Here is a 22,018-nt window from a genome sequence, read left to right as displayed (position 1 = left end):
TAGAGTGTTAGGTAGCGTAAATTAACGGAAAAATGAAATACAATCGAAGTTTATTTTCAAAAACGACGTAAAATTACGCTAATTAACAAAAAGAACACGAAATTTTGGCAAAAAGAGGTGCAACACAAGGACTTCCCAGGAGGTCACCCATCCTAGTACTACTCTCGCCCAAGCACGCTTAACTGCGGAGTTCTGATGGGATCCGGTGCATTAGTGCTGGTATGATCGCACCTGAGAGTAAAGCGTTGTAATTGTATATATGCATTTCTAATTTATTTTTCAAAAAAGACGTCAAACTACGCTAATTAATTAACTAATAGAGTGTTAGGTAGCGTAAATTAACGGAAAAAATGAAATACAATCGAAGTTTATTTTTCAAAAACGACGTAAAATTACGCTAATTAACAAAAAGAACACGAAATTTTGGCAAAAAGAGGTGCAACACAAGGACTTCCCAGGAGGTCACCCATCCTAGTACTACTCTCGCCCAAGCACGCTTAACTGCGGAGTTCTGATGGGATCCGGTGCATTAGTGCTGGTATGATCGCACCTGAGAGTAAAGCGTTGTAATTGTATATATGCATTTCTAATTTATTTTTCAAAAAAGACGTCAAACTACGCTAATTAATTAACTAATAGAGTGTTAGGTAGCGTAAATTAACGGAAAAAATGAAATACAATCGAAGTTTATTTTTCAAAAACGACGTAAAATTACGCTAATTAACAAAAAGAACACGAAATTTTGGCAAAAAGAGGTGCAACACAAGGACTTCCCAGGAGGTCACCCATCCTAGTACTACTCTCGCCCAAGCACGCTTAACTGCGGAGTTCTGATGGGATCCGGTGCATTAGTGCTGGTATGATCGCACCTGAGAGTAAAGCGTTGTAATTGTATATATGCATTTCTAATTTATTTTTCAAAAAAGACGTCAAACTACGCTAATTAATTAACTAATAGAGTGTTAGGTAGCGTAAATTAACGGAAAAAATGAAATACAATCGAAGTTTATTTTTCAAAAACGACGTAAAATTACGCTAATTAACAAAAAGAACACGAAATTTTGGCAAAAAGAGGTGCAACACAAGGACTTCCCAGGAGGTCACCCATCCTAGTACTACTCTCGCCCAAGCACGCTTAACTGCGGAGTTCTGATGGGATCCGGTGCATTAGTGCTGGTATGATCGCACCTGAGAGTAAAGCGTTGTAATTGTATATATGCATTTCTAATTTATTTTTCAAAAAAGACGTCAAACTACGCTAATTAATTAACTAATAGAGTGTTAGGTAGCGTAAATTAACGGAAAAATGAAACAATCGAAGTTATTTTCAAAAACGACGTAAAATTACGCTAATTAACAAAAAGAACACGAAATTTTGGCAAAAAGAGGTGCAACACAAGGACTTCCCAGGAGGTCACCCATCCTAGTACTACTCTCGCCCAAGCACGCTTAACTGCGGAGTTCTGATGGGATCCGGTGCATTAGTGCTGGTATGATCGCACCTGAGAGTAAAGCGTTGTAATTGTATATATGCATTTCTAATTTATTTTTCAAAAAAGACGTCAAACTACGCTAATTAATTAACTAATAGAGTGTTAGGTAGCGTAAATTAACGGAAAAAATGAAATACAATCGAAGTTTATTTTTCAAAAACGACGTAAAATTACGCTAATTAACAAAAAGAACACGAAATTTTGGCAAAAAGAGGTGCAACACAAGGACTTCCCAGGAGGTCACCCATCCTAGTACTACTCTCGCCCAAGCACGCTTAACTGCGGAGTTCTGATGGGATCCGGTGCATTAGTGCTGGTATGATCGCACCTGAGAGTAAAGCGTTGTAATTGTATATATGCATTTCTAATTTATTTTTCAAAAAAGACGTCAAACTACGCTAATTAATTAACTAATAGAGTGTTAGGTAGCGTAAATTAACGGAAAAAATGAAATACAATCGAAGTTTATTTTTCAAAAACGACGTAAAATTACGCTAATTAACAAAAAGAACACGAAATTTTGGCAAAAAGAGGTGCAACACAAGGACTTCCCAGGAGGTCACCCATCCTAGTACTACTCTCGCCCAAGCACGCTTAACTGCGGAGTTCTGATGGGATCCGGTGCATTAGTGCTGGTATGATCGCACCTGAGAGTAAAGCGTTGTAATTGTATATATGCATTTCTAATTTATTTTTCAAAAAAGACGTCAAACTACGCTAATTAATTAACTAATAGAGTGTTAGGTAGCGTAAATTAACGGAAAAAATGAAATACAATCGAAGTTTATTTTTCAAAAACGACGTAAAATTACGCTAATTAACAAAAAGAACACGAAATTTTGGCAAAAAGAGGTGCAACACAAGGACTTCCCAGGAGGTCACCCATCCTAGTACTACTCTCGCCCAAGCACGCTTAACTGCGGAGTTCTGATGGGATCCGGTGCATTAGTGCTGGTATGATCGCACCTGAGAGTAAAGCGTTGTAATTGTATATATGCATTTCTAATTTATTTTTCAAAAAAGACGTCAAACTACGCTAATTAATTAACTAATAGAGTGTTAGGTAGCGTAAATTAACGGAAAACGACGTAAAATTACGCTAATTAACAAAAGAACACGAAATTTTGGCAAAAAGAGGTGCAACACAAGGACTTCCCAGGAGGTCACCCATCCTAGTACTACTCTCGCCCAAGCACGCTTAACTGCGGAGTTCTGATGGGATCCGGTGCATTAGTGCTGGTATGATCGCACCTGAGAGTAAAGCGTTGTAATTGTATATATGCATTTCTAATTTATTTTTCAAAAAAGACGTCAAACTACGCTAATTAATTAACTAATAGAGTGTTAGGTAGCGTAAATTAACGGAAAAAATGAAATACAATCGAAGTTTATTTTTCAAAAACGACGTAAAATTACGCTAATTAACAAAAAGAACACGAAATTTTGGCAAAAAGAGGTGCAACACAAGGACTTCCCAGGAGGTCACCCATCCTAGTACTACTCTCGCCCAAGCACGCTTAACTGCGGAGTTCTGATGGGATCCGGTGCATTAGTGCTGGTATGATCGCACCTGAGAGTAAAGCGTTGTAATTGTATATATGCATTTCTAATTTATTTTTCAAAAAAGACGTCAAACTACGCTAATTAATTAACTAATAGAGTGTTAGGTAGCGTAAATTAACGGAAAAATGAAATACAATCGAAGTTATTTCAAAACGACGTAAAATTACGCTAATTAACAAAAAGAACACGAAATTTTGGCAAAAAGAGGTGCAACACAAGGACTTCCCAGGAGGTCACCCATCCTAGTACTACTCTCGCCCAAGCACGCTTAACTGCGGAGTTCTGATGGGATCCGGTGCATTAGTGCTGGTATGATCGCACCTGAGAGTAAAGCGTTGTAATTGTATATATGCATTTCTAATTTATTTTTCAAAAAAGACGTCAAACTACGCTAATTAATTAACTAATAGAGTGTTAGGTAGCGTAAATTAACGGAAAAAATGAAATACAATCGAAGTTTATTTTTCAAAAACGACGTAAAATTACGCTAATTAACAAAAAGAACACGAAATTTTGGCAAAAAGAGGTGCAACACAAGGACTTCCCAGGAGGTCACCCATCCTAGTACTACTCTCGCCCAAGCACGCTTAACTGCGGAGTTCTGATGGGATCCGGTGCATTAGTGCTGGTATGATCGCACCTGAGAGTAAAGCGTTGTAATTGTATATATGCATTTCTAATTTATTTTTCAAAAAAGACGTCAAACTACGCTAATTAATTAACTAATAGAGTGTTAGGTAGCGTAAATTAACGGAAAAAATGAAATACAATCGAAGTTTATTTTTCAAAAACGACGTAAAATTACGCTAATTAACAAAAAGAACACGAAATTTTGGCAAAAAGAGGTGCAACACAAGGACTTCCCAGGAGGTCACCCATCCTAGTACTACTCTCGCCCAAGCACGCTTAACTGCGGAGTTCTGATGGGATCCGGTGCATTAGTGCTGGTATGATCGCACCTGAGAGTAAAGCGTTGTAATTGTATATATGCATTTCTAATTTATTTTTCAAAAAAGACGTCAAACTACGCTAATTAATTAACTAATAGAGTGTTAGGTAGCGTAAATTAACGGAAAAAATGAAATACAATCGAAGTTTATTTTTCAAAAACGACGTAAAATTACGCTAATTAACAAAAAGAACACGAAATTTTGGCAAAAAGAGGTGCAACACAAGGACTTCCCAGGAGGTCACCCATCCTAGTACTACTCTCGCCCAAGCACGCTTAACTGCGGAGTTCTGATGGGATCCGGTGCATTAGTGCTGGTATGATCGCACCTGAGAGTAAAGCGTTGTAATTGTATATATGCATTTCTAATTTATTTTTCAAAAAAGACGTCAAACTACGCTAATTAATTAACTAATAGAGTGTTAGGTAGCGTAAATTAACGGAAAAAATACAATCGAGTTTTTTCAAACGACGTAAAATTACGCTAATTAACAAAAAGAACACGAAATTTTGGCAAAAAGAGGTGCAACACAAGGACTTCCCAGGAGGTCACCCATCCTAGTACTACTCTCGCCCAAGCACGCTTAACTGCGGAGTTCTGATGGGATCCGGTGCATTAGTGCTGGTATGATCGCACCTGAGAGTAAAGCGTTGTAATTGTATATATGCATTTCTAATTTATTTTTCAAAAAAGACGTCAAACTACGCTAATTAATTAACTAATAGAGTGTTAGGTAGCGTAAATTAACGGAAAAAATGAAATACAATCGAAGTTTATTTTTCAAAAACGACGTAAAATTACGCTAATTAACAAAAAGAACACGAAATTTTGGCAAAAAGAGGTGCAACACAAGGACTTCCCAGGAGGTCACCCATCCTAGTACTACTCTCGCCCAAGCACGCTTAACTGCGGAGTTCTGATGGGATCCGGTGCATTAGTGCTGGTATGATCGCACCTGAGAGTAAAGCGTTGTAATTGTATATATGCATTTCTAATTTATTTTTCAAAAAAGACGTCAAACTACGCTAATTAATTAACTAATAGAGTGTTAGGTAGCGTAAATTAACGGAAAAAATGAAATACAATCGAAGTTTATTTTTCAAAAACGACGTAAAATTACGCTAATTAACAAAAAGAACACGAAATTTTGGCAAAAAGAGGTGCAACACAAGGACTTCCCAGGAGGTCACCCATCCTAGTACTACTCTCGCCCAAGCACGCTTAACTGCGGAGTTCTGATGGGATCCGGTGCATTAGTGCTGGTATGATCGCACCTGAGAGTAAAGCGTTGTAATTGTATATATGCATTTCTAATTTATTTTTCAAAAAAGACGTCAAACTACGCTAATTAATTAACTAATAGAGTGTTAGGTAGCGTAAATTAACGGAAAAAATGAAATACAATCGAAGTTTATTTTTCAAAAACGACGTAAAATTACGCTAATTAACAAAAAGAACACGAAATTTTGGCAAAAAGAGGTGCAACACAAGGACTTCCCAGGAGGTCACCCATCCTAGTACTACTCTCGCCCAAGCACGCTTAACTGCGGAGTTCTGATGGGATCCGGTGCATTAGTGCTGGTATGATCGCACCTGAGAGTAAAGCGTTGTAATTGTATATATGCATTTCTAATTTATTTTTCAAAAAAGACGTCAAACTACGCTAATTAATTAACTAATAGAGTGTTAGGTAGCGTAAATTAACGGAAAAAATGAAATACAATCGAAGTTTATTTTTCAAAAACGACGTAAAATTACGCTAATTAACAAAAAGAACACGAAATTTTGGCAAAAAGAGGTGCAACACAAGGACTTCCCAGGAGGTCACCCATCCTAGTACTACTCTCGCCCAAGCACGCTTAACTGCGGAGTTCTGATGGGATCCGGTGCATTAGTGCTGGTATGATCGCACCTGAGAGTAAAGCGTTGTAATTGTATATATGCATTTCTAATTTATTTTTCAAAAAAGACGTCAAACTACGCTAATTAATTAACTAATAGAGTGTTAGGTAGCGTAAATTAACGGAAAAAATGAAATACAATCGAAGTTTATTTTTCAAAAACGACGTAAAATTACGCTAATTAACAAAAAGAACACGAAATTTTGGCAAAAAGAGGTGCAACACAAGGACTTCCCAGGAGGTCACCCATCCTAGTACTACTCTCGCCCAAGCACGCTTAACTGCGGAGTTCTGATGGGATCCGGTGCATTAGTGCTGGTATGATCGCACCTGAGAGTAAAGCGTTGTAATTGTATATATGCATTTCTAATTTATTTTTCAAAAAAGACGTCAAACTACGCTAATTAATTAACTAATAGAGTGTTAGGTAGCGTAAATTAACGGAAAAAATGAAATACAATCGAAGTTTATTTTTCAAAAACGACGTAAAATTACGCTAATTAACAAAAGAACACGAAATTTTGGCAAAAAGAGGTGCAACACAAGGACTTCCCAGGAGGTCACCCATCCTAGTACTACTCTCGCCCAAGCACGCTTAACTGCGGAGTTCTGATGGGATCCGGTGCATTAGTGCTGGTATGATCGCACCTGAGAGTAAAGCGTTGTAATTGTATATATGCATTTCTAATTTATTTTTCAAAAAAGACGTCAAACTACGCTAATTAATTAACTAATAGAGTGTTAGGTAGCGTAAATTAACGGAAAAAATGAAATACAATCGAAGTTTATTTTTCAAAAACGACGTAAAATTACGCTAATTAACAAAAAGAACACGAAATTTTGGCAAAAAGAGGTGCAACACAAGGACTTCCCAGGAGGTCACCCATCCTAGTACTACTCTCGCCCAAGCACGCTTAACTGCGGAGTTCTGATGGGATCCGGTGCATTAGTGCTGGTATGATCGCACCTGAGAGTAAAGCGTTGTAATTGTATATATGCATTTCTAATTTATTTTTCAAAAAAGACGTCAAACTACGCTAATTAATTAACTAATAGAGTGTTAGGTAGCGTAAATTAACGGAAAAAATGAAATACAATCGAAGTTTATTTTTCAAAAACGACGTAAAATTACGCTAATTAACAAAAAGAACACGAAATTTTGGCAAAAAGAGGTGCAACACAAGGACTTCCCAGGAGGTCACCCATCCTAGTACTACTCTCGCCCAAGCACGCTTAACTGCGGAGTTCTGATGGGATCCGGTGCATTAGTGCTGGTATGATCGCACCTGAGAGTAAAGCGTTGTAATTGTATATATGCATTTCTAATTTATTTTTCAAAAAAGACGTCAAACTACGCTAATTAATTAACTAATAGAGTGTTAGGTAGCGTAAATTAACGGAAAAAATGAAATACAATCGAAGTTTATTTTTCAAAAACGACGTAAAATTACGCTAATTAACAAAAAGAACACGAAATTTTGGCAAAAAGAGGTGCAACACAAGGACTTCCCAGGAGGTCACCCATCCTAGTACTACTCTCGCCCAAGCACGCTTAACTGCGGAGTTCTGATGGGATCCGGTGCATTAGTGCTGGTATGATCGCACCTGAGAGTAAAGCGTTGTAATTGTATATATGCATTTCTAATTTATTTTTCAAAAAAGACGTCAAACTACGCTAATTAATTAACTAATAGAGTGTTAGGTAGCGTAAATTAACGGAAAAAATGAAATACAATCGAAGTTTATTTTTCAAAAACGACGTAAAATTACGCTAATTAACAAAAAGAACACGAAATTTTGGCAAAAAGAGGTGCAACACAAGGACTTCCCAGGAGGTCACCCATCCTAGTACTACTCTCGCCCAAGCACGCTTAACTGCGGAGTTCTGATGGGATCCGGTGCATTAGTGCTGGTATGATCGCACCTGAGAGTAAAGCGTTGTAATTGTATATATGCATTTCTAATTTATTTTTCAAAAAAGACGTCAAACTACGCTAATTAATTAACTAATAGAGTGTTAGGTAGCGTAAATTAACGGAACGACGTAAAATTACGCTAATTAACAAAAAGAACACGAAATTTTGGCAAAAAGAGGTGCAACACAAGGACTTCCCAGGAGGTCACCCATCCTAGTACTACTCTCGCCCAAGCACGCTTAACTGCGGAGTTCTGATGGGATCCGGTGCATTAGTGCTGGTATGATCGCACCTGAGAGTAAAGCGTTGTAATTGTATATATGCATTTCTAATTTATTTTTCAAAAAAGACGTCAAACTACGCTAATTAATTAACTAATAGAGTGTTAGGTAGCGTAAATTAACGGAAAAAATGAAATACAATCGAAGTTTATTTTTCAAAAACGACGTAAAATTACGCTAATTAACAAAAAGAACACGAAATTTTGGCAAAAAGAGGTGCAACACAAGGACTTCCCAGGAGGTCACCCATCCTAGTACTACTCTCGCCCAAGCACGCTTAACTGCGGAGTTCTGATGGGATCCGGTGCATTAGTGCTGGTATGATCGCACCTGAGAGTAAAGCGTTGTAATTGTATATATGCATTTCTAATTTATTTTTCAAAAAAGACGTCAAACTACGCTAATTAATTAACTAATAGAGTGTTAGGTAGCGTAAATTAACGGAACGACGTAAAATTACGCTAATTAACAAAAAGAACACGAAATTTTGGCAAAAAGAGGTGCAACACAAGGACTTCCCAGGAGGTCACCCATCCTAGTACTACTCTCGCCCAAGCACGCTTAACTGCGGAGTTCTGATGGGATCCGGTGCATTAGTGCTGGTATGATCGCACCTGAGAGTAAAGCGTTGTAATTGTATATATGCATTTCTAATTTATTTTTCAAAAAAGACGTCAAACTACGCTAATTAATTAACTAATAGAGTGTTAGGTAGCGTAAATTAACGGAAAAAATGAAATACAATCGAAGTTTATTTTTCAAAAACGACGTAAAATTACGCTAATTAAAAAAAAGAACACGAAATTTTGGCAAAAAGAGGTGCAACACAAGGACTTCCCAGGAGGTCACCCATCCTAGTACTACTCTCGCCCAAGCACGCTTAACTGCGGAGTTCTGATGGGATCCGGTGCATTAGTGCTGGTATGATCGCACCTGAGAGTAAAGCGTTGTAATTGTATATATGCATTTCTAATTTATTTTTCAAAAAAGACGTCAAACTACGCTAATTAATTAACTAATAGAGTGTTAGGTAGCGTAAATTAACGGAACGACGTAAAATTACGCTAATTAACAAAAAGAACACGAAATTTTGGCAAAAAGAGGTGCAACACAAGGACTTCCCAGGAGGTCACCCATCCTAGTACTACTCTCGCCCAAGCACGCTTAACTGCGGAGTTCTGATGGGATCCGGTGCATTAGTGCTGGTATGATCGCACCTGAGAGTAAAGCGTTGTAATTGTATATATGCATTTCTAATTTATTTTTCAAAAAAGACGTCAAACTACGCTAATTAATTAACTAATAGAGTGTTAGGTAGCGTAAATTAACGGAACGACGTAAAATTACGCTAATTAACAAAAAGAACACGAAATTTTGGCAAAAAGAGGTGCAACACAAGGACTTCCCAGGAGGTCACCCATCCTAGTACTACTCTCGCCCAAGCACGCTTAACTGCGGAGTTCTGATGGGATCCGGTGCATTAGTGCTGGTATGATCGCACCTGAGAGTAAAGCGTTGTAATTGTATATATGCATTTCTAATTTATTTTCAAAAAAGACGTCAAACTACGCTAATTAATTAACTAATAGAGTGTTAGGTAGCGTAAATTAACGGAAAAAATGAAATACAATCGAAGTTTATTTTTCAAAAACGACGTAAAATTACGCTAATTAACAAAAAGAACACGAAATTTTGGCAAAAAGAGGTGCAACACAAGGACTTCCCAGGAGGTCACCCATCCTAGTACTACTCTCGCCCAAGCACGCTTAACTGCGGAGTTCTGATGGGATCCGGTGCATTAGTGCTGGTATGATCGCACCTGAGAGTAAAGCGTTGTAATTGTATATATGCATTTCTAATTTATTTTTCAAAAAAGACGTCAAACTACGCTAATTAATTAACTAATAGAGTGTTAGGTAGCGTAAATTAACGGAAAAAATGAAATACAATCGAAGTTTATTTTTCAAAAACGACGTAAAATTACGCTAATTAACAAAAAGAACACGAAATTTTGGCAAAAAGAGGTGCAACACAAGGACTTCCCAGGAGGTCACCCATCCTAGTACTACTCTCGCCCAAGCACGCTTAACTGCGGAGTTCTGATGGGATCCGGTGCATTAGTGCTGGTATGATCGCACCTGAGAGTAAAGCGTTGTAATTGTATATATGCATTTCTAATTTATTTTTCAAAAAAGACGTCAAACTACGCTAATTAATTAACTAATAGAGTGTTAGGTAGCGTAAATTAACGGAAAAAATGAAATACAATCGAAGTTTATTTTTCAAAAACACGTAAAATTACGCTAATTAACAAAAAGAACACGAAATTTTGGCAAAAAGAGGTGCAACACAAGGACTTCCCAGGAGGTCACCCATCCTAGTACTACTCTCGCCCAAGCACGCTTAACTGCGGAGTTCTGATGGGATCCGGTGCATTAGTGCTGGTATGATCGCACCTGAGAGTAAAGCGTTGTAATTGTATATATGCATTTCTAATTTATTTTTCAAAAAAGACGTCAAACTACGCTAATTAATTAACTAATAGAGTGTTAGGTAGCGTAAATTAACGGAACGACGTAAAATTACGCTAATTAACAAAAAGAACACGAAATTTTGGCAAAAAGAGGTGCAACACAAGGACTTCCCAGGAGGTCACCCATCCTAGTACTACTCTCGCCCAAGCACGCTTAACTGCGGAGTTCTGATGGGATCCGGTGCATTAGTGCTGGTATGATCGCACCTGAGAGTAAAGCGTTGTAATTGTATATATGCATTTCTAATTTATTTTTCAAAAAAGACGTCAAACTACGCTAATTAATTAACTAATAGAGTGTTAGGTAGCGTAAATTAACGGAAAAAATGAAATACAATCGAAGTTTATTTTTCAAAAACGACGTAAAATTACGCTAATTAACAAAAAGAACACGAAATTTTGGCAAAAAGAGGTGCAACACAAGGACTTCCCAGGAGGTCACCCATCCTAGTACTACTCTCGCCCAAGCACGCTTAACTGCGGAGTTCTGATGGGATCCGGTGCATTAGTGCTGGTATGATCGCACCTGAGAGTAAAGCGTTGTAATTGTATATATGCATTTCTAATTTATTTTTCAAAAAAGACGTCAAACTACGCTAATTAATTAACTAATAGAGTGTTAGGTAGCGTAAATTAACGGAAAAAATGAAATACAATCGAAGTTTATTTTTCAAAAACGACGTAAAATTACGCTAATTAACAAAAAGAACACGAAATTTTGGCAAAAAGAGGTGCAACACAAGGACTTCCCAGGAGGTCACCCATCCTAGTACTACTCTCGCCCAAGCACGCTTAACTGCGGAGTTCTGATGGGATCCGGTGCATTAGTGCTGGTATGATCGCACCTGAGAGTAAAGCGTTGTAATTGTATATATGCATTTCTAATTTATTTTTCAAAAAAGACGTCAAACTACGCTAATTAATTAACTAATAGAGTGTTAGGTAGCGTAAATTAACGGAACGACGTAAAATTACGCTAATTAACAAAAAGAACACGAAATTTTGGCAAAAAGAGGTGCAACACAAGGACTTCCCAGGAGGTCACCCATCCTAGTACTACTCTCGCCCAAGCACGCTTAACTGCGGAGTTCTGATGGGATCCGGTGCATTAGTGCTGGTATGATCGCACCTGAGAGTAAAGCGTTGTAATTGTATATATGCATTTCTAATTTATTTTTCAAAAAAGACGTCAAACTACGCTAATTAATTAACTAATAGAGTGTTAGGTAGCGTAAATTAACGGAACGACGTAAAATTACGCTAATTAACAAAAAGAACACGAAATTTTGGCAAAAAGAGGTGCAACACAAGGACTTCCCAGGAGGTCACCCATCCTAGTACTACTCTCGCCCAAGCACGCTTAACTGCGGAGTTCTGATGGGATCCGGTGCATTAGTGCTGGTATGATCGCACCTGAGAGTAAAGCGTTGTAATTGTATATATGCATTTCTAATTTATTTTTCAAAAAAGACGTCAAACTACGCTAATTAATTAACTAATAGAGTGTTAGGTAGCGTAAATTAACGGAAAAAATGAAATACAATCGAAGTTTATTTTTCAAAAACGACGTAAAATTACGCTAATTAACAAAAAGAACACGAAATTTTGGCAAAAAGAGGTGCAACACAAGGACTTCCCAGGAGGTCACCCATCCTAGTACTACTCTCGCCCAAGCACGCTTAACTGCGGAGTTCTGATGGGATCCGGTGCATTAGTGCTGGTATGATCGCACCTGAGAGTAAAGCGTTGTAATTGTATATATGCATTTCTAATTTATTTTTCAAAAAAGACGTCAAACTACGCTAATTAATTAACTAATAGAGTGTTAGGTAGCGTAAATTAACGGAAAAAATGAAATACAATCGAAGTTTATTTTTCAAAAACGACGTAAAATTACGCTAATTAACAAAAAGAACACGAAATTTTGGCAAAAAGAGGTGCAACACAAGGACTTCCCAGGAGGTCACCCATCCTAGTACTACTCTCGCCCAAGCACGCTTAACTGCGGAGTTCTGATGGGATCCGGTGCATTAGTGCTGGTATGATCGCACCTGAGAGTAAAGCGTTGTAATTGTATATATGCATTTCTAATTTATTTTTCAAAAAAGACGTCAAACTACGCTAATTAATTAACTAATAGAGTGTTAGGTAGCGTAAATTAACGGAAAAAATGAAATACAATCGAAGTTTATTTTTCAAAAACGACGTAAAATTACGCTAATTAACAAAAAGAACACGAAATTTTGGCAAAAAGAGGTGCAACACAAGGACTTCCCAGGAGGTCACCCATCCTAGTACTACTCTCGCCCAAGCACGCTTAACTGCGGAGTTCTGATGGGATCCGGTGCATTAGTGCTGGTATGATCGCACCTGAGAGTAAAGCGTTGTAATTGTATATATGCATTTCTAATTTATTTTTCAAAAAAGACGTCAAACTACGCTAATTAATTAACTAATAGAGTGTTAGGTAGCGTAAATTAACGGAACGACGTAAAATTACGCTAATTAACAAAAAGAACACGAAATTTTGGCAAAAAGAGGTGCAACACAAGGACTTCCCAGGAGGTCACCCATCCTAGTACTACTCTCGCCCAAGCACGCTTAACTGCGGAGTTCTGATGGGATCCGGTGCATTAGTGCTGGTATGATCGCACCTGAGAGTAAAGCGTTGTAATTGTATATATGCATTTCTAATTTATTTTTCAAAAAAGACGTCAAACTACGCTAATTAATTAACTAATAGAGTGTTAGGTAGCGTAAATTAACGGAAAAAATGAAATACAATCGAAGTTTATTTTTCAAAAACGACGTAAAATTACGCTAATTAACAAAAAGAACACGAAATTTTGGCAAAAAGAGGTGCAACACAAGGACTTCCCAGGAGGTCACCCATCCTAGTACTACTCTCGCCCAAGCACGCTTAACTGCGGAGTTCTGATGGGATCCGGTGCATTAGTGCTGGTATGATCGCACCTGAGAGTAAAGCGTTGTAATTGTATATATGCATTTCTAATTTATTTTTCAAAAAAGACGTCAAACTACGCTAATTAATTAACTAATAGAGTGTTAGGTAGCGTAAATTAACGGAAAAATGAAATACAATCGAAGTTTATTTTTCAAAAACGACGTAAAATTACGCTAATTAACAAAAAGAACACGAAATTTTGGCAAAAAGAGGTGCAACACAAGGACTTCCCAGGAGGTCACCCATCCTAGTACTACTCTCGCCCAAGCACGCTTAACTGCGGAGTTCTGATGGGATCCGGTGCATTAGTGCTGGTATGATCGCACCTGAGAGTAAAGCGTTGTAATTGTATATATGCATTTCTAATTTATTTTTCAAAAAAGACGTCAAACTACGCTAATTAATTAACTAATAGAGTGTTAGGTAGCGTAAATTAACGGAAAAAATGAAATACAATCGAAGTTTATTTTTCAAAAACGACGTAAAATTACGCTAATTAACAAAAAGAACACGAAATTTTGGCAAAAAGAGGTGCAACACAAGGACTTCCCAGGAGGTCACCCATCCTAGTACTACTCTCGCCCAAGCACGCTTAACTGCGGAGTTCTGATGGGATCCGGTGCATTAGTGCTGGTATGATCGCACCTGAGAGTAAAGCGTTGTAATTGTATATATGCATTTCTAATTTATTTTTCAAAAAAGACGTCAAACTACGCTAATTAATTAACTAATAGAGTGTTAGGTAGCGTAAATTAACGGAAAAAATGAAATACAATCGAAGTTTATTTTTCAAAAACGACGTAAAATTACGCTAATTAACAAAAAGAACACGAAATTTTGGCAAAAAGAGGTGCAACACAAGGACTTCCCAGGAGGTCACCCATCCTAGTACTACTCTCGCCCAAGCACGCTTAACTGCGGAGTTCTGATGGGATCCGGTGCATTAGTGCTGGTATGATCGCACCTGAGAGTAAAGCGTTGTAATTGTATATATGCATTTCTAATTTATTTTTCAAAAAAGACGTCAAACTACGCTAATTAATTAACTAATAGAGTGTTAGGTAGCGTAAATTAACGGAACGACGTAAAATTACGCTAATTAACAAAAAGAACACGAAATTTTGGCAAAAAGAGGTGCAACACAAGGACTTCCCAGGAGGTCACCCATCCTAGTACTACTCTCGCCCAAGCACGCTTAACTGCGGAGTTCTGATGGGATCCGGTGCATTAGTGCTGGTATGATCGCACCTGAGAGTAAAGCGTTGTAATTGTATATATGCATTTCTAATTTATTTTTCAAAAAAGACGTCAAACTACGCTAATTAATTAACTAATAGAGTGTTAGGTAGCGTAAATTAACGGAAAAAATGAAATACAATCGAAGTTTATTTTTCAAAAACGACGTAAAATTACGCTAATTAACAAAAGAACACGAAATTTTGGCAAAAAGAGGTGCAACACAAGGACTTCCCAGGAGGTCACCCATCCTAGTACTACTCTCGCCCAAGCACGCTTAACTGCGGAGTTCTGATGGGATCCGGTGCATTAGTGCTGGTATGATCGCACCTGAGAGTAAAGCGTTGTAATTGTATATATGCATTTCTAATTTATTTTTCAAAAAAGACGTCAAACTACGCTAATTAATTAACTAATAGAGTGTTAGGTAGCGTAAATTAACGGAAAAAATGAAATACAATCGAAGTTTATTTTTCAAAAACGACGTAAAATTACGCTAATTAACAAAAAGAACACGAAATTTTGGCAAAAAGAGGTGCAACACAAGGACTTCCCAGGAGGTCACCCATCCTAGTACTACTCTCGCCCAAGCACGCTTAACTGCGGAGTTCTGATGGGATCCGGTGCATTAGTGCTGGTATGATCGCACCTGAGAGTAAAGCGTTGTAATTGTATATATGCATTTCTAATTTATTTTTCAAAAAAGACGTCAAACTACGCTAATTAATTAACTAATAGAGTGTTAGGTAGCGTAAATTAACGGAAAAAATGAAATACAATCGAAGTTTATTTTTCAAAAACGACGTAAAATTACGCTAATTAACAAAAAGAACACGAAATTTTGGCAAAAAGAGGTGCAACACAAGGACTTCCCAGGAGGTCACCCATCCTAGTACTACTCTCGCCCAAGCACGCTTAACTGCGGAGTTCTGATGGGATCCGGTGCATTAGTGCTGGTATGATCGCACCTGAGAGTAAAGCGTTGTAATTGTATATATGCATTTCTAATTTATTTTTCAAAAAAGACGTCAAACTACGCTAATTAATTAACTAATAGAGTGTTAGGTAGCGTAAATTAACGGAACGACGTAAAATTACGCTAATTAACAAAAAGAACACGAAATTTTGGCAAAAAGAGGTGCAACACAAGGACTTCCCAGGAGGTCACCCATCCTAGTACTACTCTCGCCCAAGCACGCTTAACTGCGGAGTTCTGATGGGATCCGGTGCATTAGTGCTGGTATGATCGCACCTGAGAGTAAAGCGTTGTAATTGTATATATGCATTTCTAATTTATTTTTCAAAAAAGACGTCAAACTACGCTAATTAATTAACTAATAGAGTGTTAGGTAGCGTAAATTAACGGAAAAAATGAAATACAATCGAAGTTTATTTTTCAAAAACGACGTAAAATTACGCTAATTAACAAAAAGAACACGAAATTTTGGCAAAAAGAGGTGCAACACAAGGACTTCCCAGGAGGTCACCCATCCTAGTACTACTCTCGCCCAAGCACGCTTAACTGCGGAGTTCTGATGGGATCCGGTGCATTAGTGCTGGTATGATCGCACCTGAGAGTAAAGCGTTGTAATTGTATATATGCATTTCTAATTTATTTTTCAAAAAAGACGTCAAACTACGCTAATTAATTAACTAATAGAGTGTTAGGTAGCGTAAATTAACGGAAAAAATGAAATACAATCGAAGTTTATTTTTCAAAAACGACGTAAAATTACGCTAATTAACAAAAAGAACACGAAATTTTGGCAAAAAGAGGTGCAACACAAGGACTTCCCAGGAGGTCACCCATCCTAGTACTACTCTCGCCCAAGCACGCTTAACTGCGGAGTTCTGATGGGATCCGGTGCATTAGTGCTGGTATGATCGCACCTGAGAGTAAAGCGTTGTAATTGTATATATGCATTTCTAATTTATTTTTCAAAAAAGACGTCAAACTACGCTAATTAATTAACTAATAGAGTGTTAGGTAGCGTAAATTAACGGAACGACGTAAAATTACGCTAATTAACAAAAAGAACACGAAATTTTGGCAAAAAGAGGTGCAACACAAGGACTTCCCAGGAGGTCACCCATCCTAGTACTACTCTCGCCCAAGCACGCTTAACTGCGGAGTTCTGATGGGATCCGGTGCATTAGTGCTGGTATGATCGCACCTGAGAGTAAAGCGTTGTAATTGTATATATGCATTTCTAATTTATTTTTCAAAAAAGACGTCAAACTACGCTAATTAATTAACTAATAGAGTGTTAGGTAGCGTAAATTAACGGAACGACGTAAAATTACGCTAATTAACAAAAAGAACACGAAATTTTGGCAAAAAGAGGTGCAACACAAGGACTTCCCAGGAGGTCACCCATCCTAGTACTACTCTCGCCCAAGCACGCTTAACTGCGGAGTTCTGATGGGATCCGGTGCATTAGTGCTGGTATGATCGCACCTGAGAGTAAAGCGTTGTAATTGTATATATGCATTTCTAATTTATTTTTCAAAAAAGACGTCAAACTACGCTAATTAATTAACTAATAGAGTGTTAGGTAGCGTAAATTAACGGAAAAAATGAAATACAATCGAAGTTTATTTTTCAAAAACGACGTAAAATTACGCTAATTAACAAAAAGAACACGAAATTTTGGCAAAAAGAGGTGCAACACAAGGACTTCCCAGGAGGTCACCCATCCTAGTACTACTCTCGCCCAAGCACGCTTAACTGCGGAGTTCTGATGGGATCCGGTGCATTAGTGCTGGTATGATCGCACCTGAGAGTAAAGCGTTGTAATTGTATATATGCATTTCTAATTTATTTTTCAAAAAAGACGTCAAACTACGCTAATTAATTAACTAATAGAGTGTTAGGTAGCGTAAATTAACGGAAAAAATGAAATACAATCGAAGTTTATTTTTCAAAAACGACGTAAAATTACGCTAATTAACAAAAAGAACACGAAATTTTGGCAAAAAGAGGTGCAACACAAGGACTTCCCAGGAGGTCACCCATCCTAGTACTACTCTCGCCCAAGCACGCTTAACTGCGGAGTTCTGATGGGATCCGGTGCATTAGTGCTGGTATGATCGCACCTGAGAGTAAAGCGTTGTAATTGTATATATGCATTTCTAATTTATTTTTCAAAAAAGACGTCAAACTACGCTAATTAATTAACTAATAGAGTGTTAGGTAGCGTAAATTAACGGAACGACGTAAAATTACGCTAATTAACAAAAAGAACACGAAATTTTGGCAAAAAGAGGTGCAACACAAGGACTTCCCAGGAGGTCACCCATCCTAGTACTACTCTCGCCCAAGCACGCTTAACTGCGGAGTTCTGATGGGATCCGGTGCATTAGTGCTGGTATGATCGCACCTGAGAGTAAAGCGTTGTAATTGTATATATGCATTTCTAATTTATTTTTCAAAAAAGACGTCAAACTACGCTAATTAATTAACTAATAGAGTGTTAGGTAGCGTAAATTAACGGAAAAAATGAAATACAATCGAAGTTTATTTTTCAAAAACGACGTAAAATTACGCTAATTAACAAAAAGAACACGAAATTTTGGCAAAAAGAGGTGCAACACAAGGACTTCCCAGGAGGTCACCCATCCTAGTACTACTCTCGCCCAAGCACGCTTAACTGCGGAGTTCTGATGGGATCCGGTGCATTAGTGCTGGTATGATCGCACCTGAGAGTAAAGCGTTGTAATTGTATATATGCATTTCTAATTTATTTTTCAAAAAAGACGTCAAACTACGCTAATTAATTAACTAATAGAGTGTTAGGTAGCGTAAATTAACGGAAAAAATGAAATACAATCGAAGTTTATTTTTCAAAAACGACGTAAAATTACGCTAATTAACAAAAAGAACACGAAATTTTGGCAAAAAGAGGTGCAACACAAGGACTTCCCAGGAGGTCACCCATCCTAGTACTACTCTCGCCCAAGCACGCTTAACTGCGGAGTTCTGATGGGATCCGGTGCATTAGTGCTGGTATGATCGCACCTGAGAGTAAAGCGTTGTAATTGTATATATGCATTTCTAATTTATTTTTCAAAAAAGACGTCAAACTACGCTAATTAATTAACTAATAGAGTGTTAGGTAGCGTAAATTAACGGAACGACGTAAAATTACGCTAATTAACAAAAAGAACACGAAATTTTGGCAAAAAGAGGTGCAACACAAGGACTTCCAGGAGGTCACCCATCCTAGTACTACTCTCGCCCAAGCACGCTTAACTGCGGAGTTCTGATGGGATCCGGTGCATTAGTGCTGGTATGATCGCACCTGAGAGTAAAGCGTTGTAATTGTATATATGCATTTCTAATTTATTTTTCAAAAAAGACGTCAAACTACGCTAATTAATTAACTAATAGAGTGTTAGGTAGCGTAAATTAACGGAAAAAATGAAATACAATCGAAGTTTATTTTTCAAAAACGACGTAAAATTACGCTAATTAACAAAAAGAACACGAAATTTTGGCAAAAAGAGGTGCAACACAAGGACTTCCCAGGAGGTCACCCATCCTAGTACTACTCTCGCCCAAGCACGCTTAACTGCGGAGTTCTGATGGGATCCGGTGCATTAGTGCTGGTATGATCGCACCTGAGAGTAAAGCGTTGTAATTGTATATATGCATTTCTAATTTATTTTTCAAAAAAGACGTCAAACTACGCTAATTAATTAACTAATAGAGTGTTAGGTAGCGTAAATTAACGGAAAAAATGAAATACAATCGAAGTTTATTTTTCAAAAACGACGTAAAATTACGCTAATTAACAAAAAGAACACGAAATTTTGGCAAAAAGAGGTGCAACACAAGGACTTCCCAGGAGGTCACCCATCCTAGTACTACTCTCGCCCAAGCACGCTTAACTGCGGAGTTCTGATGGGATCCGGTGCATTAGTGCTGGTATGATCGCACCTGAGAGTAAAGCGTTGTAATTGTATATATGCATTTCTAATTTATTTTTCAAAAAAGACGTCAAACTACGCTAATTAATTAACTAATAGAGTGTTAGGTAGCGTAAATTAACGGAACGACGTAAAATTACGCTAATTAACAAAAAGAACACGAAATTTTGGCAAAAAGAGGTGCAACACAAGGACTTCCCAGGAGGTCACCCATCCTAGTACTACTCTCGCCCAAGCACGCTTAACTGCGGAGTTCTGATGGGATCCGGTGCATTAGTGCTGGTATGATCGCACCTGAGAGTAAAGCGTTGTAATTGTATATATGCATTTCTAATTTATTTTTCAAAAAAGACGTCAAACTACGCTAATTAATTAACTAATAGAGTGTTAGGTAGCGTAAATTAACGGAAAAAATGAAATACAATCGAAGTTTATTTTTCAAAAACGACGTAAAATTACGCTAATTAACAAAAAGAACACGAAATTTTGGCAAAAAGAGGTGCAACACAAGGACTTCCCAGGAGGTCACCCATCCTAGTACTACTCTCGCCCAAGCACGCTTAACTGCGGAGTTCTGATGGGATCCGGTGCATTAGTGCTGGTATGATCGCACCTGAGAGTAAAGCGTTGTAATTGTATATATGCATTTCTAATTTATTTTTCAAAAAAGACGTCAAACTACGCTAATTAATTAACTAATAGAGTGTTAGGTAGCGTAAATTAACGGAAAAAATGAAATACAATCGAAGTTTATTTTCAAAACGACGTAAAATTACGCTAATTAACAAAAAGAACACGAAATTTTGGCAAAAAGAGGTGCAACACAAGGACTTCCCAGGAGGTCACCCATCCTAGTACTACTCTCGCCCAAGCACGCTTAACTGCGGAGTTCTGATGGGATCCGGTGCATTAGTGCTGGTATGATCGCACCTGAGAGTAAAGCGTTGTAATTGTATATATGCATTTCTAATTTATTTTTCAAAAAAGACGTCAAACTACGCTAATTAATTAACTAATAGAGTGTTAGGTAGCGTAAATTAACGGAACGACGTAAAATTACGCTAATTAACAAAAAGAACACGAAATTTTGGCAAAAAGAGGTGCAACACAAGGACTTCCAGGAGGTCACCCATCCTAGTACTACTCTCGCCCAAGCACGCTTAACTGCGGAGTTCTGATGGGATCCGGTGCATTAGTGCTGGTATGATCGCACCTGAGAGTAAAGCGTTGTAATTGTATATATGCATTTCTAATTTATTTTTCAAAAAAGACGTCAAACTACGCTAATTAATTAACTAATAGAGTGTTAGGTAGCGTAAATTAACGGAAAAAATGAAATACAATCGAAGTTTATTTTTCAAAAACGACGTAAAATTACGCTAATTAACAAAAAGAACACGAAATTTTGGCAAAAAGAGGTGCAACACAAGGACTTCCCAGGAGGTCACCCATCCTAGTACTACTCTCGCCCAAGCACGCTTAACTGCGGAGTTCTGATGGGATCCGGTGCATTAGTGCTGGTATGATCGCACCTGAGAGTAAAGCGTTGTAATTGTATATATGCATTTCTAATTTATTTTTCAAAAAAGACGTCAAACTACGCTAATTAATTAACTAATAGAGTGTTAGGTAGCGTAAATTAACGGAAAAAATGAAATACAATCGAAGTTTATTTTTCAAAAACGACGTAAAATTACGCTAATTAACAAAAAGAACACGAAATTTTGGCAAAAAGAGGTGCAACACAAGGACTTCCCAGGAGGTCACCCATCCTAGTACTACTCTCGCCCAAGCACGCTTAACTGCGGAGTTCTGATGGGATCCGGTGCATTAGTGCTGGTATGATCGCACCTGAGAGTAAAGCGTTGTAATTGTATATATGCATTTCTAATTTATTTTTCAAAAAAGACGTCAAACTACGCTAATTAATTAACTAATAGAGTGTTAGGTAGCGTAAATTAACGGAAAAATGAAATACAATCGAAGTTATTTTCAAAACGACGTAAAATTACGCTAATTAACAAAAAGAACACGAAATTTTGGCAAAAAGAGGTGCAACACAAGGACTTCCCAGGAGGTCACCCATCCTAGTACTACTCTCGCCCAAGCACGCTTAACTGCGGAGTTCTGATGGGATCCGGTGCATTAGTGCTGGTATGATCGCACCTGAGAGTAAAGCGTTGTAATTGTATATATGCATTTCTAATTTATTTTTCAAAAAAGACGTCAAACTACGCTAATTAATTAACTA

The 22,018-nt window shown here is 37.6% G+C and overlaps 71 non-coding genes across 71 annotated transcripts; all 71 read right to left on the bottom strand.

The window, feature by feature from the left end:
* Nucleotides 1–114: 114 nt before the first annotated feature.
* On the bottom strand, nucleotides 115–233 carry LOC120579028 (5S ribosomal RNA). Its single transcript, XR_005644833.1, has one exon. It is a non-coding gene; the product is annotated as a 5S ribosomal RNA (ribosomal RNA).
* A 200-nt stretch (nucleotides 234–433) lies between these two features.
* Nucleotides 434–552, bottom strand: LOC120579027 (5S ribosomal RNA). The gene has a single exon (XR_005644832.1). It is a non-coding gene; the product is annotated as a 5S ribosomal RNA (ribosomal RNA).
* A 200-nt stretch (nucleotides 553–752) lies between these two features.
* Nucleotides 753–871, bottom strand: LOC120579026 (5S ribosomal RNA). The gene has a single exon (XR_005644831.1). It is a non-coding gene; the product is annotated as a 5S ribosomal RNA (ribosomal RNA).
* A 200-nt stretch (nucleotides 872–1,071) lies between these two features.
* Nucleotides 1,072–1,190, bottom strand: LOC120579025 (5S ribosomal RNA). The gene has a single exon (XR_005644830.1). It is a non-coding gene; the product is annotated as a 5S ribosomal RNA (ribosomal RNA).
* A 195-nt stretch (nucleotides 1,191–1,385) lies between these two features.
* On the bottom strand, nucleotides 1,386–1,504 carry LOC120579024 (5S ribosomal RNA). Its single transcript, XR_005644829.1, has one exon. It is a non-coding gene; the product is annotated as a 5S ribosomal RNA (ribosomal RNA).
* Nucleotides 1,505–1,704: 200 nt separating this feature from the next.
* LOC120579022 (5S ribosomal RNA) lies at nucleotides 1,705–1,823 on the bottom strand. The gene has a single exon (XR_005644827.1). It is a non-coding gene; the product is annotated as a 5S ribosomal RNA (ribosomal RNA).
* A 200-nt stretch (nucleotides 1,824–2,023) lies between these two features.
* Nucleotides 2,024–2,142, bottom strand: LOC120579021 (5S ribosomal RNA). Its single transcript, XR_005644826.1, has one exon. It is a non-coding gene; the product is annotated as a 5S ribosomal RNA (ribosomal RNA).
* Nucleotides 2,143–2,342: 200 nt separating this feature from the next.
* LOC120579020 (5S ribosomal RNA) lies at nucleotides 2,343–2,461 on the bottom strand. The gene has a single exon (XR_005644825.1). It is a non-coding gene; the product is annotated as a 5S ribosomal RNA (ribosomal RNA).
* A 166-nt stretch (nucleotides 2,462–2,627) lies between these two features.
* On the bottom strand, nucleotides 2,628–2,746 carry LOC120579019 (5S ribosomal RNA). The gene has a single exon (XR_005644824.1). It is a non-coding gene; the product is annotated as a 5S ribosomal RNA (ribosomal RNA).
* Nucleotides 2,747–2,946: 200 nt separating this feature from the next.
* LOC120579018 (5S ribosomal RNA) lies at nucleotides 2,947–3,065 on the bottom strand. Its single transcript, XR_005644823.1, has one exon. It is a non-coding gene; the product is annotated as a 5S ribosomal RNA (ribosomal RNA).
* A 195-nt stretch (nucleotides 3,066–3,260) lies between these two features.
* On the bottom strand, nucleotides 3,261–3,379 carry LOC120579017 (5S ribosomal RNA). The gene has a single exon (XR_005644822.1). It is a non-coding gene; the product is annotated as a 5S ribosomal RNA (ribosomal RNA).
* Nucleotides 3,380–3,579: 200 nt separating this feature from the next.
* Nucleotides 3,580–3,698, bottom strand: LOC120579016 (5S ribosomal RNA). The gene has a single exon (XR_005644821.1). It is a non-coding gene; the product is annotated as a 5S ribosomal RNA (ribosomal RNA).
* A 200-nt stretch (nucleotides 3,699–3,898) lies between these two features.
* On the bottom strand, nucleotides 3,899–4,017 carry LOC120579015 (5S ribosomal RNA). Its single transcript, XR_005644820.1, has one exon. It is a non-coding gene; the product is annotated as a 5S ribosomal RNA (ribosomal RNA).
* Nucleotides 4,018–4,217: 200 nt separating this feature from the next.
* Nucleotides 4,218–4,336, bottom strand: LOC120579014 (5S ribosomal RNA). The gene has a single exon (XR_005644819.1). It is a non-coding gene; the product is annotated as a 5S ribosomal RNA (ribosomal RNA).
* Nucleotides 4,337–4,525: 189 nt separating this feature from the next.
* LOC120579013 (5S ribosomal RNA) lies at nucleotides 4,526–4,644 on the bottom strand. Its single transcript, XR_005644818.1, has one exon. It is a non-coding gene; the product is annotated as a 5S ribosomal RNA (ribosomal RNA).
* A 200-nt stretch (nucleotides 4,645–4,844) lies between these two features.
* On the bottom strand, nucleotides 4,845–4,963 carry LOC120579011 (5S ribosomal RNA). The gene has a single exon (XR_005644816.1). It is a non-coding gene; the product is annotated as a 5S ribosomal RNA (ribosomal RNA).
* A 200-nt stretch (nucleotides 4,964–5,163) lies between these two features.
* Nucleotides 5,164–5,282, bottom strand: LOC120579010 (5S ribosomal RNA). Its single transcript, XR_005644815.1, has one exon. It is a non-coding gene; the product is annotated as a 5S ribosomal RNA (ribosomal RNA).
* A 200-nt stretch (nucleotides 5,283–5,482) lies between these two features.
* LOC120579009 (5S ribosomal RNA) lies at nucleotides 5,483–5,601 on the bottom strand. Its single transcript, XR_005644814.1, has one exon. It is a non-coding gene; the product is annotated as a 5S ribosomal RNA (ribosomal RNA).
* A 200-nt stretch (nucleotides 5,602–5,801) lies between these two features.
* LOC120579008 (5S ribosomal RNA) lies at nucleotides 5,802–5,920 on the bottom strand. Its single transcript, XR_005644813.1, has one exon. It is a non-coding gene; the product is annotated as a 5S ribosomal RNA (ribosomal RNA).
* A 200-nt stretch (nucleotides 5,921–6,120) lies between these two features.
* On the bottom strand, nucleotides 6,121–6,239 carry LOC120579007 (5S ribosomal RNA). Its single transcript, XR_005644812.1, has one exon. It is a non-coding gene; the product is annotated as a 5S ribosomal RNA (ribosomal RNA).
* Nucleotides 6,240–6,438: 199 nt separating this feature from the next.
* LOC120579005 (5S ribosomal RNA) lies at nucleotides 6,439–6,557 on the bottom strand. Its single transcript, XR_005644810.1, has one exon. It is a non-coding gene; the product is annotated as a 5S ribosomal RNA (ribosomal RNA).
* A 200-nt stretch (nucleotides 6,558–6,757) lies between these two features.
* Nucleotides 6,758–6,876, bottom strand: LOC120579004 (5S ribosomal RNA). The gene has a single exon (XR_005644809.1). It is a non-coding gene; the product is annotated as a 5S ribosomal RNA (ribosomal RNA).
* A 200-nt stretch (nucleotides 6,877–7,076) lies between these two features.
* On the bottom strand, nucleotides 7,077–7,195 carry LOC120579003 (5S ribosomal RNA). The gene has a single exon (XR_005644808.1). It is a non-coding gene; the product is annotated as a 5S ribosomal RNA (ribosomal RNA).
* Nucleotides 7,196–7,395: 200 nt separating this feature from the next.
* LOC120579002 (5S ribosomal RNA) lies at nucleotides 7,396–7,514 on the bottom strand. The gene has a single exon (XR_005644807.1). It is a non-coding gene; the product is annotated as a 5S ribosomal RNA (ribosomal RNA).
* Nucleotides 7,515–7,714: 200 nt separating this feature from the next.
* Nucleotides 7,715–7,833, bottom strand: LOC120579001 (5S ribosomal RNA). Its single transcript, XR_005644806.1, has one exon. It is a non-coding gene; the product is annotated as a 5S ribosomal RNA (ribosomal RNA).
* A 165-nt stretch (nucleotides 7,834–7,998) lies between these two features.
* On the bottom strand, nucleotides 7,999–8,117 carry LOC120578999 (5S ribosomal RNA). The gene has a single exon (XR_005644804.1). It is a non-coding gene; the product is annotated as a 5S ribosomal RNA (ribosomal RNA).
* Nucleotides 8,118–8,317: 200 nt separating this feature from the next.
* LOC120578998 (5S ribosomal RNA) lies at nucleotides 8,318–8,436 on the bottom strand. The gene has a single exon (XR_005644803.1). It is a non-coding gene; the product is annotated as a 5S ribosomal RNA (ribosomal RNA).
* Nucleotides 8,437–8,601: 165 nt separating this feature from the next.
* Nucleotides 8,602–8,720, bottom strand: LOC120578997 (5S ribosomal RNA). Its single transcript, XR_005644802.1, has one exon. It is a non-coding gene; the product is annotated as a 5S ribosomal RNA (ribosomal RNA).
* A 200-nt stretch (nucleotides 8,721–8,920) lies between these two features.
* On the bottom strand, nucleotides 8,921–9,039 carry LOC120578996 (5S ribosomal RNA). The gene has a single exon (XR_005644801.1). It is a non-coding gene; the product is annotated as a 5S ribosomal RNA (ribosomal RNA).
* A 165-nt stretch (nucleotides 9,040–9,204) lies between these two features.
* LOC120578995 (5S ribosomal RNA) lies at nucleotides 9,205–9,323 on the bottom strand. Its single transcript, XR_005644800.1, has one exon. It is a non-coding gene; the product is annotated as a 5S ribosomal RNA (ribosomal RNA).
* A 165-nt stretch (nucleotides 9,324–9,488) lies between these two features.
* Nucleotides 9,489–9,607, bottom strand: LOC120578994 (5S ribosomal RNA). Its single transcript, XR_005644799.1, has one exon. It is a non-coding gene; the product is annotated as a 5S ribosomal RNA (ribosomal RNA).
* Nucleotides 9,608–9,806: 199 nt separating this feature from the next.
* LOC120578993 (5S ribosomal RNA) lies at nucleotides 9,807–9,925 on the bottom strand. The gene has a single exon (XR_005644798.1). It is a non-coding gene; the product is annotated as a 5S ribosomal RNA (ribosomal RNA).
* Nucleotides 9,926–10,125: 200 nt separating this feature from the next.
* Nucleotides 10,126–10,244, bottom strand: LOC120578992 (5S ribosomal RNA). Its single transcript, XR_005644797.1, has one exon. It is a non-coding gene; the product is annotated as a 5S ribosomal RNA (ribosomal RNA).
* Nucleotides 10,245–10,443: 199 nt separating this feature from the next.
* Nucleotides 10,444–10,562, bottom strand: LOC120578991 (5S ribosomal RNA). Its single transcript, XR_005644796.1, has one exon. It is a non-coding gene; the product is annotated as a 5S ribosomal RNA (ribosomal RNA).
* Nucleotides 10,563–10,727: 165 nt separating this feature from the next.
* On the bottom strand, nucleotides 10,728–10,846 carry LOC120578990 (5S ribosomal RNA). Its single transcript, XR_005644795.1, has one exon. It is a non-coding gene; the product is annotated as a 5S ribosomal RNA (ribosomal RNA).
* Nucleotides 10,847–11,046: 200 nt separating this feature from the next.
* Nucleotides 11,047–11,165, bottom strand: LOC120578988 (5S ribosomal RNA). The gene has a single exon (XR_005644793.1). It is a non-coding gene; the product is annotated as a 5S ribosomal RNA (ribosomal RNA).
* Nucleotides 11,166–11,365: 200 nt separating this feature from the next.
* Nucleotides 11,366–11,484, bottom strand: LOC120578987 (5S ribosomal RNA). The gene has a single exon (XR_005644792.1). It is a non-coding gene; the product is annotated as a 5S ribosomal RNA (ribosomal RNA).
* A 165-nt stretch (nucleotides 11,485–11,649) lies between these two features.
* On the bottom strand, nucleotides 11,650–11,768 carry LOC120578986 (5S ribosomal RNA). Its single transcript, XR_005644791.1, has one exon. It is a non-coding gene; the product is annotated as a 5S ribosomal RNA (ribosomal RNA).
* Nucleotides 11,769–11,933: 165 nt separating this feature from the next.
* On the bottom strand, nucleotides 11,934–12,052 carry LOC120578985 (5S ribosomal RNA). The gene has a single exon (XR_005644790.1). It is a non-coding gene; the product is annotated as a 5S ribosomal RNA (ribosomal RNA).
* Nucleotides 12,053–12,252: 200 nt separating this feature from the next.
* Nucleotides 12,253–12,371, bottom strand: LOC120578984 (5S ribosomal RNA). The gene has a single exon (XR_005644789.1). It is a non-coding gene; the product is annotated as a 5S ribosomal RNA (ribosomal RNA).
* Nucleotides 12,372–12,571: 200 nt separating this feature from the next.
* LOC120578983 (5S ribosomal RNA) lies at nucleotides 12,572–12,690 on the bottom strand. The gene has a single exon (XR_005644788.1). It is a non-coding gene; the product is annotated as a 5S ribosomal RNA (ribosomal RNA).
* A 200-nt stretch (nucleotides 12,691–12,890) lies between these two features.
* LOC120578982 (5S ribosomal RNA) lies at nucleotides 12,891–13,009 on the bottom strand. The gene has a single exon (XR_005644787.1). It is a non-coding gene; the product is annotated as a 5S ribosomal RNA (ribosomal RNA).
* Nucleotides 13,010–13,174: 165 nt separating this feature from the next.
* On the bottom strand, nucleotides 13,175–13,293 carry LOC120578981 (5S ribosomal RNA). Its single transcript, XR_005644786.1, has one exon. It is a non-coding gene; the product is annotated as a 5S ribosomal RNA (ribosomal RNA).
* A 200-nt stretch (nucleotides 13,294–13,493) lies between these two features.
* On the bottom strand, nucleotides 13,494–13,612 carry LOC120578980 (5S ribosomal RNA). Its single transcript, XR_005644785.1, has one exon. It is a non-coding gene; the product is annotated as a 5S ribosomal RNA (ribosomal RNA).
* Nucleotides 13,613–13,811: 199 nt separating this feature from the next.
* On the bottom strand, nucleotides 13,812–13,930 carry LOC120578979 (5S ribosomal RNA). The gene has a single exon (XR_005644784.1). It is a non-coding gene; the product is annotated as a 5S ribosomal RNA (ribosomal RNA).
* A 200-nt stretch (nucleotides 13,931–14,130) lies between these two features.
* Nucleotides 14,131–14,249, bottom strand: LOC120578977 (5S ribosomal RNA). Its single transcript, XR_005644782.1, has one exon. It is a non-coding gene; the product is annotated as a 5S ribosomal RNA (ribosomal RNA).
* A 200-nt stretch (nucleotides 14,250–14,449) lies between these two features.
* LOC120578976 (5S ribosomal RNA) lies at nucleotides 14,450–14,568 on the bottom strand. The gene has a single exon (XR_005644781.1). It is a non-coding gene; the product is annotated as a 5S ribosomal RNA (ribosomal RNA).
* Nucleotides 14,569–14,733: 165 nt separating this feature from the next.
* Nucleotides 14,734–14,852, bottom strand: LOC120578975 (5S ribosomal RNA). Its single transcript, XR_005644780.1, has one exon. It is a non-coding gene; the product is annotated as a 5S ribosomal RNA (ribosomal RNA).
* Nucleotides 14,853–15,051: 199 nt separating this feature from the next.
* Nucleotides 15,052–15,170, bottom strand: LOC120578974 (5S ribosomal RNA). Its single transcript, XR_005644779.1, has one exon. It is a non-coding gene; the product is annotated as a 5S ribosomal RNA (ribosomal RNA).
* A 200-nt stretch (nucleotides 15,171–15,370) lies between these two features.
* Nucleotides 15,371–15,489, bottom strand: LOC120578973 (5S ribosomal RNA). Its single transcript, XR_005644778.1, has one exon. It is a non-coding gene; the product is annotated as a 5S ribosomal RNA (ribosomal RNA).
* Nucleotides 15,490–15,689: 200 nt separating this feature from the next.
* On the bottom strand, nucleotides 15,690–15,808 carry LOC120578972 (5S ribosomal RNA). Its single transcript, XR_005644777.1, has one exon. It is a non-coding gene; the product is annotated as a 5S ribosomal RNA (ribosomal RNA).
* Nucleotides 15,809–15,973: 165 nt separating this feature from the next.
* On the bottom strand, nucleotides 15,974–16,092 carry LOC120578971 (5S ribosomal RNA). Its single transcript, XR_005644776.1, has one exon. It is a non-coding gene; the product is annotated as a 5S ribosomal RNA (ribosomal RNA).
* Nucleotides 16,093–16,292: 200 nt separating this feature from the next.
* Nucleotides 16,293–16,411, bottom strand: LOC120578970 (5S ribosomal RNA). Its single transcript, XR_005644775.1, has one exon. It is a non-coding gene; the product is annotated as a 5S ribosomal RNA (ribosomal RNA).
* Nucleotides 16,412–16,611: 200 nt separating this feature from the next.
* On the bottom strand, nucleotides 16,612–16,730 carry LOC120578969 (5S ribosomal RNA). Its single transcript, XR_005644774.1, has one exon. It is a non-coding gene; the product is annotated as a 5S ribosomal RNA (ribosomal RNA).
* Nucleotides 16,731–16,895: 165 nt separating this feature from the next.
* On the bottom strand, nucleotides 16,896–17,014 carry LOC120578968 (5S ribosomal RNA). The gene has a single exon (XR_005644773.1). It is a non-coding gene; the product is annotated as a 5S ribosomal RNA (ribosomal RNA).
* A 165-nt stretch (nucleotides 17,015–17,179) lies between these two features.
* Nucleotides 17,180–17,298, bottom strand: LOC120578966 (5S ribosomal RNA). The gene has a single exon (XR_005644771.1). It is a non-coding gene; the product is annotated as a 5S ribosomal RNA (ribosomal RNA).
* Nucleotides 17,299–17,498: 200 nt separating this feature from the next.
* Nucleotides 17,499–17,617, bottom strand: LOC120578965 (5S ribosomal RNA). Its single transcript, XR_005644770.1, has one exon. It is a non-coding gene; the product is annotated as a 5S ribosomal RNA (ribosomal RNA).
* A 200-nt stretch (nucleotides 17,618–17,817) lies between these two features.
* LOC120578964 (5S ribosomal RNA) lies at nucleotides 17,818–17,936 on the bottom strand. The gene has a single exon (XR_005644769.1). It is a non-coding gene; the product is annotated as a 5S ribosomal RNA (ribosomal RNA).
* A 165-nt stretch (nucleotides 17,937–18,101) lies between these two features.
* Nucleotides 18,102–18,220, bottom strand: LOC120578963 (5S ribosomal RNA). The gene has a single exon (XR_005644768.1). It is a non-coding gene; the product is annotated as a 5S ribosomal RNA (ribosomal RNA).
* Nucleotides 18,221–18,420: 200 nt separating this feature from the next.
* Nucleotides 18,421–18,539, bottom strand: LOC120578962 (5S ribosomal RNA). Its single transcript, XR_005644767.1, has one exon. It is a non-coding gene; the product is annotated as a 5S ribosomal RNA (ribosomal RNA).
* Nucleotides 18,540–18,739: 200 nt separating this feature from the next.
* LOC120578961 (5S ribosomal RNA) lies at nucleotides 18,740–18,858 on the bottom strand. The gene has a single exon (XR_005644766.1). It is a non-coding gene; the product is annotated as a 5S ribosomal RNA (ribosomal RNA).
* A 165-nt stretch (nucleotides 18,859–19,023) lies between these two features.
* LOC120578673 (5S ribosomal RNA) lies at nucleotides 19,024–19,141 on the bottom strand. Its single transcript, XR_005644487.1, has one exon. It is a non-coding gene; the product is annotated as a 5S ribosomal RNA (ribosomal RNA).
* A 200-nt stretch (nucleotides 19,142–19,341) lies between these two features.
* Nucleotides 19,342–19,460, bottom strand: LOC120578960 (5S ribosomal RNA). The gene has a single exon (XR_005644765.1). It is a non-coding gene; the product is annotated as a 5S ribosomal RNA (ribosomal RNA).
* A 200-nt stretch (nucleotides 19,461–19,660) lies between these two features.
* On the bottom strand, nucleotides 19,661–19,779 carry LOC120578959 (5S ribosomal RNA). The gene has a single exon (XR_005644764.1). It is a non-coding gene; the product is annotated as a 5S ribosomal RNA (ribosomal RNA).
* A 165-nt stretch (nucleotides 19,780–19,944) lies between these two features.
* On the bottom strand, nucleotides 19,945–20,063 carry LOC120578958 (5S ribosomal RNA). Its single transcript, XR_005644763.1, has one exon. It is a non-coding gene; the product is annotated as a 5S ribosomal RNA (ribosomal RNA).
* A 200-nt stretch (nucleotides 20,064–20,263) lies between these two features.
* On the bottom strand, nucleotides 20,264–20,382 carry LOC120578956 (5S ribosomal RNA). The gene has a single exon (XR_005644762.1). It is a non-coding gene; the product is annotated as a 5S ribosomal RNA (ribosomal RNA).
* A 198-nt stretch (nucleotides 20,383–20,580) lies between these two features.
* Nucleotides 20,581–20,699, bottom strand: LOC120578954 (5S ribosomal RNA). The gene has a single exon (XR_005644760.1). It is a non-coding gene; the product is annotated as a 5S ribosomal RNA (ribosomal RNA).
* Nucleotides 20,700–20,864: 165 nt separating this feature from the next.
* Nucleotides 20,865–20,982, bottom strand: LOC120578671 (5S ribosomal RNA). Its single transcript, XR_005644485.1, has one exon. It is a non-coding gene; the product is annotated as a 5S ribosomal RNA (ribosomal RNA).
* A 200-nt stretch (nucleotides 20,983–21,182) lies between these two features.
* LOC120578953 (5S ribosomal RNA) lies at nucleotides 21,183–21,301 on the bottom strand. The gene has a single exon (XR_005644759.1). It is a non-coding gene; the product is annotated as a 5S ribosomal RNA (ribosomal RNA).
* Nucleotides 21,302–21,501: 200 nt separating this feature from the next.
* LOC120578952 (5S ribosomal RNA) lies at nucleotides 21,502–21,620 on the bottom strand. The gene has a single exon (XR_005644758.1). It is a non-coding gene; the product is annotated as a 5S ribosomal RNA (ribosomal RNA).
* A 196-nt stretch (nucleotides 21,621–21,816) lies between these two features.
* On the bottom strand, nucleotides 21,817–21,935 carry LOC120578951 (5S ribosomal RNA). Its single transcript, XR_005644757.1, has one exon. It is a non-coding gene; the product is annotated as a 5S ribosomal RNA (ribosomal RNA).
* Nucleotides 21,936–22,018: the final 83 nt, after the last annotated feature.

The sequence above is a fragment of the Medicago truncatula genome, chromosome 2, assembly GCF_003473485.1.
Source record: "Medicago truncatula cultivar Jemalong A17 chromosome 2, MtrunA17r5.0-ANR, whole genome shotgun sequence".
Lineage (NCBI taxonomy): Eukaryota > Viridiplantae > Streptophyta > Magnoliopsida > Fabales > Fabaceae > Medicago > Medicago truncatula.
Note: the sequence above shows the minus strand (reverse complement) of the source record. Positions and strands in the feature narration are given on the sequence as shown.